General features: G+C 43.2%; 2 protein-coding genes across 2 annotated transcripts in view; one reads left to right on the top strand and one right to left on the bottom strand.

The window, feature by feature from the left end:
- Positions 1-828, top strand: part of LOC139753407 (protein Star-like) — a 37,859-nt gene extending 37,031 nt beyond the window's left edge. The window contains exon 8 of the mRNA XM_071669879.1: positions 500-828. The gene's annotated coding sequence lies outside the window, so the exon portion shown is untranslated. The remainder of the gene's footprint in view (positions 1-499) is intronic.
- LOC139753410 (pyrokinin-1 receptor-like) overlaps positions 1-12,549 on the bottom strand; it is a 432,787-nt gene that overhangs the window by 159,600 nt on the left and 260,638 nt on the right.

Here is a 12,549-nt window from a genome sequence, read left to right as displayed (position 1 = left end):
ACTACACATACCCCAGGTGTTCCCCAGACCACTGCACATACCCCTGGTGTTCCCCAGACCACTACACATACCCCTGGTGTTCCCCAGACCACTACACATACCCCTGGTGTTCCCCAGACCACTACACATACCCCTGGTGTTCCCCAGACCACTACACATACCCCTGGTGTTCCCAGACCACTACACATACCCTGGTGTTCCCCAGACCACTACACATACCCCTGGTGTTCCCCAGACCACTACACATACCCCTGGTGTTCCCAGACCACTACACATACCCCTGGTGTTCCCTAAACCACTATGAATGATAACCTACCCAGTAGCCAGCATTGAACAGGGGTTCCCAACCTCCTCCATCTCTTGTCCCTGTTTATATGTACGAGAACATCTGCAAAGTACTATATGTACACAGGCGTGTACATAAGGCTGAAAGTGTGATATCTATGCCGGTAGAATAACTGGTAACAACATTGTGACCTAATATTTATACATTTTCCAGAGGGACACCGGGTGGCTTACTTGGTGCAGGACCCCAAAGCAGGTTTTGTTGATGCCATCATTCGAGAAAAGATGAGAGAGTTGATGCGACTCGTCTCCTACCACCGGGAGAAACACCGGGTGTACACCCAGTGTTGTACGTACATGAGGCTGGGAACTCCCTGGTCCACCAGAGGGAATTGGACAATCCTCGAAGACTGGTGTGTGTGCTGCTGCTTCCCCAACGCAGCCACAGCAACAAACACCTTGTCACTTATTCTTTACGACCTTGTAAAGTAAATATTTACTTTCTGAGAGACTATCATATTCGTATATGTATCATAGAAAATATATAATGAATTATGGAAAGTACAATTTCTTGTTTCTTTTTTATCATTTGTCTTACATCACAAAACAAATTACCACTGGGACAAGCTTCCAATGGCATAAAAGAGTTTCAACACCCATCCCGTAAACCACTGTGTATATACACCTAGTATATAAACACCACTGTATATACCCCTAGTATATACACACCACTGTATGTACCCTTGGTGTTCTCTAGACCACTGTTTATACACCTGGCATTCCACAGACGACTGCATACACGCCTGGTGTTCCCTAGACCACTGTACATACCCTGGTGTTCCCTACACCACTGTACATAACCCTGGTGTTCCCTAGACCACTGTACATAACCCTGGTGTTCCCTACACCACTATACATACCCCTGGTGTTCCCTACACCACTGTACATACCCCTGGTGTTCCCTACACCACTATACATACCCCTGGTGTTCCCTACCACCACTACACAGAAGCGTGGTGTTCCCTACCCCACTGTACATACCCCTGGTGTTCCCTACACCACTGTACATACCCCTGGTGTTCCCTACCCCACTGTACATACCCCTGGTGTTCCCTACCCCACTGTACATACCCCTGGTGTTCCCTACACCACTGTACATACCCCTGGTGTTCCCTACACCACTATACATACCCCTGGTGTTCCCTACCCCACTGTACATACCCCTGGTGTTCCCTACCCCACTGTACATACCCCTGGTGTTCCCTACACCACTGTACATACCCCTGGTGTTCCCTACACCACTGTACATACCCCTGGTGTTCCCTACACTGTACATACCCCTGGTGTTCCCTACACCACTGTACATACCCCTGGTGTTCCCTACACCACTGTACATACCCCTGGTGTTCCCTACACCACTATATATACCCCTGGTGTTCCCTACCACCACTACACAGAAGCGTGGTGTTCCCTACACCACTGTACATACCCCTTGTGTTCCCTACACCACTGTACATACCCCTGGTGTTCCCTAGACCACTGTATATACCCCTGGCATTCCCTAGACCACTGTACATATCCCTAGATCACTGCACATACCCCTGGTGTTCCCTATACCACTGCACATACCCCTGGTGTTCCTTAGACCACTGCACATACCCCTGGTGTTCCTTAGACCACTGCACATAGCCCTGGTGTACCCTAAATCTCTGTACATACCGCTGGTGTTCCACAGACCACTGTACATACCCTTGGCGTTCCCTAGACCACTGTACATATCCCTGGTGTTCCTACAACTCTGTACATACCCCTGGTGTTCCCTAAATCACTACACATACCCCTGGTGTTCCCCAGACCACTGTACATACCACTAATGTTCCCTAGACCACTGTACATACCCCTGGTGTTCCACATACCACTGGTGTTCCCAGGACCACTGCACATACCCCTGGTGTTCCCCAGACCACTGCACATACCCCTGGTGTTCCCTAAATCACTGCACATACCCCTGGTGTTCCCTAAATCACTGTACATACCCCTGGTGTTCCACAGACCCCTGTACATACCTTTGGCGTTCCCTAGACCACTGTACATATCCCTGGTGTTCCTAGAACACAGTACATAACCCTGGTGTTCCTAGAACACAATACATACCCCAGGTGTTCCCCAGACCACTGCACATACCCCTGGTGTTCCCCAGACCATTACACATACCACTGGTGTTCCCTAGACCACTGCACATACCCCTGGTGTTCCCCAGACCACTGCACATACCCCTGGTGTTCCCCAGACCACTGCACATACCCCTGGTGTTCCCCAGACCATTACACATACCACTGGTGTTCCCCAGACCACTACACATACCCCTGGTGTTCCCCAGACCATTACACATACCCCTGGTGTTCCCCAGACCACTGCACATACCCCTGGTGTTCCCCAGACCATTACACATACCACTGGTGTTCCCTAGACCACTGCACATACCCCTGGTGTTCCCCAGACCATTACACATACCACTGGTGTTCCCTAGACCACTGCACATACCCCTGGTGTTCCCCAGACCACTACACATACCCCTGGTGTTCCCCAGACCACTGCACATACCCCTGGTGTTCCACAGACCACTGCACATACCCCTGGTGTTCCACAGACCACTGCACATACCCCTGGTGTTCCCCAGACCATTACACATACCCCTGGTGTTCCCCAGACCACTACACATACCCCAGGTGTTCCCCAGACCACTGCACATACCCCTGGTGTTCCACAGACCACTGCACATACCCCTGGTGTTCCCCAGACCATTACACATACCCCTGGTGTTCCCCAGACCACTACACATACCCCAGGTGTTCCCCAGACCACTACACATACCCCTGGTGTTCCCCAGACCACTACACATACCCCTGGTGTTCCCAGACCACTACACATACCCCTGGTGTTCCCTAAACCACTATGAATGATAACCTACCCAGTAGCCAGCATTGAACAGGGGTTCCCAACCTCCTCCATCTCTTGTCCCTGTTTATATGTACGAGAACATCTGCAAAGTACTATATGTACACAGGCGTGTACATAAGGCTGAAAGTGTGATATCTATGCCGGTAGAATAACTGGTAACAACATTGTGACCTAATATTTATACATTTTCCAGAGGGACACCGGGTGGCTTACTTGGTGCAGGACCCCAAAGCAGGTTTTGTTGATGCCATCATTCGAGAAAAGATGAGAGAGTTGATGCGACTCGTCTCCTACCACCGGGAGAAACACCGGGTGTACACCCAGTGTTGTACGTACATGAGGCTGGGAACTCCCTGGTCCACCAGAGGGAATTGGACAATCCTCGAAGACTGGTGTGTGTGCTGCTGCTTCCCCAACGCAGCCACAGCAACAAACACCTTGTCACTTATTCTTTACGACCTTGTAAAGTAAATATTTACTTTCTGAGAGACTATCATATTCGTATATGTATCATAGAAAATATATAATGAATTATAGAAAGTACAATTTCTTGTTTCTTTTTTATCATTTGTCTTACATCACAAAACAAATTACCACTGGGACAAGCTTCCAATGGCATAAAAGAGTTTCAACACCCATCCCGTAAACCACTGTGTATATACCCCTAGTATATAAACACCACTGTATATACCCCTAGTATATACACACCACTGTATGTACCCTTGGTGTTCTCTAGACCACTGTTTATACACCTGGCATTCCACAGACGACTGCATACACGCCTGGTGTTCCCTAGACCACTGTACATACCCCTGGTGTTCCCTAGACCACTGTACATACCCCTGGTGTTCTCTACACCACTATACATACCCCTGGTGTTCCCTACACTGTACATACCCCTGGTGTTCCCTAGACCACTGTACATACCCCTGGTGTTCTCTACACCACTGTACATAACCCTGGTGTTCCCTACACCACTGTACATACCCCTGGTGTTCCCTACACCACTATACATACCCCTGGTGTTCCCTACCACCACTACACAGAAGCGTGGTGTTCCCTAGACCACTGTACATACCCCTGGTGTTCCCTACACCACTGTACATATCCCTGGTGTTCCCTACACCACTGTACATACCCCTGGTGTTCCCTAGACCACTGTACATACCCCTGGTGTTCCCTAGACCACTGTACATACCCCTGGCATTCCCTAGACCACTGTACATATCCCTACTGTTCCCAAGACCACTGTACATACCCCTGGTGTTCCCTAGACCACTGTACATACCCCTGGTGTTCCCTACACCACTGTACATACCCCTGGTGTTCCCTACACCACTGTACATACCCCTGGTGTTCCCTACACCACTGTACATACCCCTGGTGTTCCCTACACCACTGTACATACCCCTGGTGTTCCCTACACTGTACATACCCCTGGTGTTCCCTACACCACTATATATACCCCTGGTGTTCCCTACCACCACTACACAGAAGCGTGGTGTTCCCTACACCACTGTACATACCCCTGGTGTTCCCTACACCACTGTACATACCCCTGGTGTTCCCTAGACCACTGTATATACCCCTGGCATTCCCTAGACCACTGTACATATCCCTAGATCACTGCACATACCCCTGGTGTTCCCTATACCACTGCACATACCCCTGGTGTTCCTTAGACCACTGCACATACCCCTGGTGTTCCTTAGACCACTGCACATACCCCTGGTGTACCCTAAATCTCTGTACATACCGCTGGTGTTCCACAGACCACTGTACATACCCTTGGCGTTCCCTAGACCACTGTACATATCCCTGGTGTTCCTACAACTCTGTACATACCCCTGGTGTTCCCTAAATCACTACACATACCCCTGGTGTTCCCCAGACCACTGTACATACCACTGGTGTTCCCAGGACCACTGCACATACCACTGGTGTTTCCTAAATCACTGTACATACCGCTGGTGTTCCACAGACCCCTGTACATACCTTTGGCGTTCCCTAGACCACTGTACATATCCCTGGTGTTCCTAGAACACAGTACATAACCCTGGTGTTCCTAGAACACAGTACATACCCCAGGTGTTCCCCAGACCACTACACATATCCCTGGTGTTCCCCAGACCACTGTACATACCCCAGGTGTTCCACAGACCACTGTACATACCCCTGGTGTTCCCCAGACCATTACACATACCCCTGGTGTTCCCCAGACCACTGTACATACCCCTGGTGTTCCACAGACCATTACACATACCCCTGGTGTTCCACAGACCACTGCACATACCCCAGGTGTTCCACAGACCACTGTACATACCCCTGGTGTTCCCCAGACCATTACACATACCCCTGGTGTTCCCCAGACCACTACACATACCCCTGGTGTTCCCCAGACCACTACACATACCCCTGGTGTTCCCCAGACCACTACACATACCCCTGGTGTTCCCCAGACCACTGCACATACCCCAGGTGTTCCACAGACCACTGCACATACCCCTGGTGTTCCCCAGACCACTGCACATACCCCAGGTGTTCCACAGACCACTGTACATACCCCTGGTGTTCCCCAGACCACTGCACATACCCCTGGTGTTCCACAGACCACTGTACATACCCCTGGTGTTCCCCAGACCACTGCACATACCCCAGGTGTTCCACAGACCACTGCACATACCCCTGGTGTTCCCCAGACCACTACACATACCCCTGGTGTTCCACAGACCACCGCACATACCCCAGGTGTTCCCCAGACCACTGCACATACCCCAGGTGTTCCACAGACCACTGTACATACCCCTGGTGTTCCCCAGACCACTGCACATACCCCAGGTGTTCCACAGACCACTGCACATACCCCTGGTGTTCCCCAGACCACTACACATACCCCTGGTGTTCCACAGACCACTGCACATACCCCTGGTGTTCCCCAGACCATTACACATACCCCTGGTGTTCCCCAGACCACTACACATACCCCTGGTGTTCTCCAGACCATTACACATACCCCTGGTGTTCCCCAGACCACTGCACATACCCCAGGTGTTCCACAGACCACTGCACATACCCCTGGTGTTCCCCAGACCACTACACATACCCCTGGTGTTCCACAGACCACTGCACATACCCCTGGTGTTCCCCAGACCATTACACATACCCCTGGTGTTCCCCAGACCATTACACATACCCCTGGTGTTCCCCAGACCATTACACATACCCCTGGTGTTCTCCAGACCACTACACATACCCCTGGTGTTCCCCAGACCACTACACATACCCCTGGTGTTCCACAGACCACTGCACATACCCCTGGTGTTCCCCAGACCATTACACATACCCCTGGTGTTCCCCAGACCATTACACATACCCCTGGTGTTCCCCAGACCAGTGCAAATATCACTGGTGTTCTACAGACCACTGTACATACCCTTGGCGTTCCCTAGACCACTGTACATACCCCTGGTGTTCCCCAGACCACTGTACATACCCCTGGTGTTCTCCAGACCATTACACATACCCCTGGTGTTCCCCAGACCACTACACATACCCCAGGTATTCCCCAGACCAGTGCAAATATCACTGGTGTTCTACAGACCACTGTACATCCCCTTGGCGTTCCCTAGACCACTGTACATACCCCTGGTGTTCCCTAAATCACTGCACATACCCCTGGTGTTCCCCAGACCACTACACACACCCCAGGTGTTCCCCAGACCACTATGAATGATAACCTACCCAGTAGCCAGCATTGAACAGGGGTTCCCAACCTCCTCCATCTCTTGTCCCTGTTTATATGTACGAGAACATCTGCAAAGTACTATATGTACACAGGCGTGTACATAAGGCTGAAAGTGTGATATCTATGCCGGTAGAATAACTGGTAACAACATTGTGACCTAATATTTATACATTTTCCAGAGGGACACCGGGTGGCTTACTTGGTGCAGGACCCCAAAGCAGGTTTTGTTGATGCCATCATTCGAGAAAAGATGAGAGAGTTGATGCGACTCGTCTCCTACCACCGGGAGAAACACCGGGTGTACACCCAGTGTTGTACGTACATCAGGCTGGGAACTCCCTGGTCCACCAGAGGGAATTGGACAATCCTCGAAGACTGGTGTGTGTGCTGCTGCTTCCCCAACGCAGCCACAGCAACAAACACCTTGTCACGTATTCTTTACGACCTTGTAAAGTAAATATTTACTTTCTGAGAGACTATCATATTCGTATATGTATCATAGAAAATATATAATGAATTATGGAAAGTACAATTTCTTGTTTCTTTTTTTTCATTTGTCTTACATCACAAAACAAATTACCACTGGGACAAGCTTCCAATGGCATAAAAGAGTTTCAACACCCATCCCGTAAACCACTGTGTATATACCCCTAGTATATAAACACCACTGTATATACCCCTAGTATATACACACCACTGTATGTACCCTTGGTGTTCTCTAGACCACTGTTTATACACCTGGCATTCCACAGACGACTGCATACACGCCTGGTGTTCCCTAGACCACTGTACATACCCCTGGTGTTCCCTAGACCACTGTACATACCCCTGGTGTTCCCTACACCACTGTACATACCCCTGGTGTTCCCTACACCACTGTACATACCCCTGGTGTTCCCTACACCACTATACATACCCCTGGTGTTCCCTACCACCACTGTACATACCCCTGGTGTTCCCTACACCACTGTACATACCCCTGGTGTTCCCTACACCACTGTACATACCCCTGGTGTTCCCTACACCACTGTACATACCCCTGGTGTTCCCTACCACCACTACACAGAAGCGTGGTGTTCCCTAGACCACTGTACATACCCCTGGTGTTCCCTACACCACTGTCCATACCCCTGGTGTTCCCTACACCACTATACATACCCCTGGTGTTCCCTACACCACTACACAGAAGCGTGGTGTTCCCTAGACCACTGTACATACCCCTGGTGTTCCCTACACCACTATACATACCCCTGGTGTTCCCTACACCACTGTACATACCCCTGGTGTTCCCTACACCACTATACATACCCCTGGTGTTCCCTACCACCACTACACAGAAGCGTGGTGTTCCCTAGACCACTGTACATACCCCTGGCATTCCCTAGACCACTGTACATATCCCTACTGTTCCCAAACCTCTGTACATAGCCCAATAAATACGAGGCAAAGGAGCAGGACACATTTGAAAAATGGCTCCATTTAAAAGTTTAAATGAATGTTATTATTAAAGGCAACAAAACGATACATTAACACCAGATTTGTATTTAGCATTGAAAATACTTCTTATAATGAGTTTTTAAAGGAAATCAATTTTTCTGAGAAAAATGCGAAAAATTGAAGGTAATAGTTCAGGGTATTTTTTACCTCAAAAAACTTTTTCTTTTGAAATTGAAAGATGAAATATTCAGACACTTCTATACTTGAGATAATCATAGAAAATATATGATAATGTTCTCAGTTACCGATACATAGCCAGTAAATACGATGCAAAGGAATAGAAATATTTTGAAATTGACTGAATTGAACAACTTCATTAGGTGTCATTATGAGGGCAAAAAGATATATTAACACCAGATTTGTATTCAGCATCATAAATACTACTTATAATGAACTTTTAAAGGAAATCTATTTTTCTAAGAAAAACGTCAAAAATTCAATAAATACTAATACTTTTTTTATAGACCAAAATACTTTTTGTTTCAAAATTAAAAGATAAGATATTCAAACACTTTTATACTTGAAATAATCATGGAAAATATATCGTAATGCTCTGTTACCCACAATTACCCAGTAAATACGATGCAAACGAGCAGGAAATATTTGAAAATTGACATCATTTAACAGCTTACATTAATGTTTTAAAGGCAACAAAGCGATACATTTACACCAGATTTGTATTCAGCATTGAAAATACTTCTTACAATGAGTTTTTAAAGGAAATCAATTTTTCTGAGAAAAATGCGAAAAATTGAAGGTAATAGTTCAGGGTATTTTTTACCTCAAAAAACTTTTTCTTTTGAAATTGAAAGATGAAATATTCAAACACTTCTATACTTCAAATAATCATGGAAAATATATGATAATCGTTCTCAGTTACCGATACATAGCCAGTAAATACGATGCAAAGGAAGAGAAATATTTTGAAATTGACTGAAATCAACAGCTTCATTAGGTGTCATTATGAGGGCTAAACGTTATATTATTACCAGATTTGCATTCAGCATCAAAAATACTTCTTATATTGAGCTTTTAAAGGAAATCTATTTTTCTAAGAAAAACGTCAAAAATTCAAGGTAATAGTTCAGGGTATTTTTCAGCCCAAAAAACTTTTGTTTCAAAATTGAAAGATAAGATATTCAAACACTTTTATACTTGAAATAATCATGGAAAATATATCGTAATGCTCTCAGTTACCCATACTTACCCAGTAAATACGATGCAAAGGAGCAGGAAACATTTGAAAATGGACTTCCTTTAACAGCTTAAATGAATGTTATAAAGGCAACAAAACGATACATTAACACCAGATTTGTATTCAGCATTGAAAATACTTCTTATAATGAGTTTTTAAAGGAAATCAATTTTTCTGAGAAAAATGCGAAAAATTGAAGGTAATAGTTCAGGGTATTTTTTACCTCAAAAAACTTTTTCTTTTGAAATTGAAAGATGAAATATTCAAACACTTCTATACTTGAAATAATCATGGAAAATATATGATAATGTTCTCAGTTACCGATACATACCCGGTAAATACGATGCCAAGGAATAGAAATATTTTGAAATTGACTGAATTGAACAGCTTCATTAGGTGTCATTATGAGGGCTAAACTTTATATTATTACCAGATTTGCATTCAGCATCAAAAATACTTCTTATATTGAGCTTTTAAAGGAAATCTATTTTTCTAAGAAAAACGTCAAAAGTTCAAGGTAATAGCTCAGGGTATTTTTCAGCCCAAAAAACTTTTTGTTTCAAAATTGAAAGATAAGACATTCAAACACTTCTATACTTGAAATAATCATGGAAAATATATCGTAATGCTCTCAGTTACCTATACTTACCCAGTAAATACGATGCAAAGGAGCAGGAAACATTTGAAAATGGACTTCCTTTATCAGCTTAAATGAATATTATAAAGGCAACAAAACGATACATTAACACCAGATTTGTATTCAGCATTGAAAATACTTCTTATAATGAGTTTTTAAAGGAAATCAATTTTTCTGAGAAAAATGCGAAAAATTGAAGGTAATAGTTCAGGGTATTTTTTACCTCAAAAAACTTTTTCTTTTGAAATTGAAAGATGAAATATTCAAACACTTCTGTACTTCAAATAATCATGGAAAATATATGATAATCGTTCTCAGTTACCGATACATAGCCCAGTAAATACGATGCAAGGAATAGAAATAATTTGAAATTGACTGAATTGAACAGCTTCATTAGGTGTCATTATGAGGGCTAAACGATATATTAACACCAGATTTGTATTCAGCATCAAAAATACTTCTTATAATGAGCTTTTAAAGGAAATCTATTTTTCCAAGAAAAACGTCAAAAATTCAAGGTAATAGTTCAGGGTATTTTTTAGCCCAAAAAACTTTTTCTTTCAAAACTGAAGGATAAGATATTCAAACGCTTCTATACTTGAAATAATCATGGAAAATATATCGTAAAGCTCTCAGTTACCCATAATTGCCCAGTAAATACGAGGCAAAAGAGCAGGAAACATTTGAAAAATGGCATCCTTTAACAGCTTAAATGAATGTTATAAAGGCAACAAAACGATACATTAACACCAGATTTGTATTCAGCATTGAAAATACTTCTTATAATGAGTTTTTAAAGGAAATCAATTTTTCTGAGAAAAATGCGAAAAATTGAAGGTAATAGTTCAGGGTATTTTTTACCTCAAAAAACTTTTTCTTTTGAAATTGAAAGATGAAATATTCAAACACTTCTATACTTGAGATAATCATGGAAAATATATGATAATGTTCTCAGTTACCGATACATAGCCAGTAAATACGATGCAAAGGAAGAGAAATATTTTGAAATTGACTGAAATCAACAGCTTCATTAGGTGTCATTATGAGGGCTAAACGTTATATTATTACCAGATTTGCATTCAGCATCAAAAATACTTTTTATATTGAGCTTTTAAAGGAAATCTATTTTTCTAAGAAAAACGTCAAAAATTCAAGGTAATAGCTCAGGGTATTTTTCAGCCCAAAAAAATTTGTGTTTCAAAATTGAAAGATAAGATATTCAAACACTTTTATACTTGAAATAATCATGGAAAATATATCGTAATGCTCTCAGTTACCTATACTTACCCAGTAAATACGATGCAAAGGAGCAGGAAACATTTGAAAATGGACTTCCTTTAACAGCTTAAATGAATGTTATAAAGGCAACAAAACGATACATTAATACCAGATTTGTATTCAGCATTGAAAATACTTCTTATAATGAGTTTTTAAAGGAAATCAATTTTTCTGAGAAAAATGCGAAAAATTGTAGGTAATAGTTCAGGGTATTTTTTACCTCAAAAAACTTTTTCTTTTGAAATTGAAAGATGGAATGTTCGAACACTTCTGTACTTCAAATGATCATGGATAATATATGATAATCTTCTCAGATACCGATACACACCCGATTAATACGATGCCAAGCAATAGAAATATTTTGAAATTGACTGAATTGAACAACTTCATTAGGTGTCATTATGAGGGCTAAACGATATATTAACACCAGATTTGTATTCAGCATCATAAATACTTCTTATAATGAGCTTTTAAAGGAAATCTATTTTTCTAAGAAAAACGTCAAAAATTCAAGGTAATAGTTCAGGGTATTTTTTAGACCAAAATACTTTTTGTTTCAAAATTGAAAGGTAAGATATTCAGACACATTTATACTTGAAATAATCATGGAAAATAAATCGTAAAGTTCTCAGTTACCCATAATTGCCCAGTAAATACGATGTAAAGGAGCAGGAAACATTTGAAAAATGGCTCCATTTAACAGCTTAAATGAATGTTATAAAGGCAACAAAACGATACATTAACACCAGATTTGTATTCAGCATTGAAAATACTTCTTATAATGAGTTTTTAAAGGAAATCAATTTTTCTGAGAAAAATGCGAAAAATTGAAGGTAATAGTTCAGGGTATTTTTTACCTCAAAAAACTTTTTCTTTTGAAAATGAAAGATGAAATATTCAAACACTTCTATACTTGAAATAATCATGGAAAATATATGATAATGTTCTCAG

This window comes from Panulirus ornatus, chromosome 14 (genome assembly GCF_036320965.1).
Source record: "Panulirus ornatus isolate Po-2019 chromosome 14, ASM3632096v1, whole genome shotgun sequence".
Taxonomy (NCBI): domain Eukaryota; kingdom Metazoa; phylum Arthropoda; class Malacostraca; order Decapoda; family Palinuridae; genus Panulirus; species Panulirus ornatus.
The sequence above is the reverse complement of the archived record's forward strand: the minus strand, read 5'-3'. Positions and strand labels throughout refer to the sequence as shown.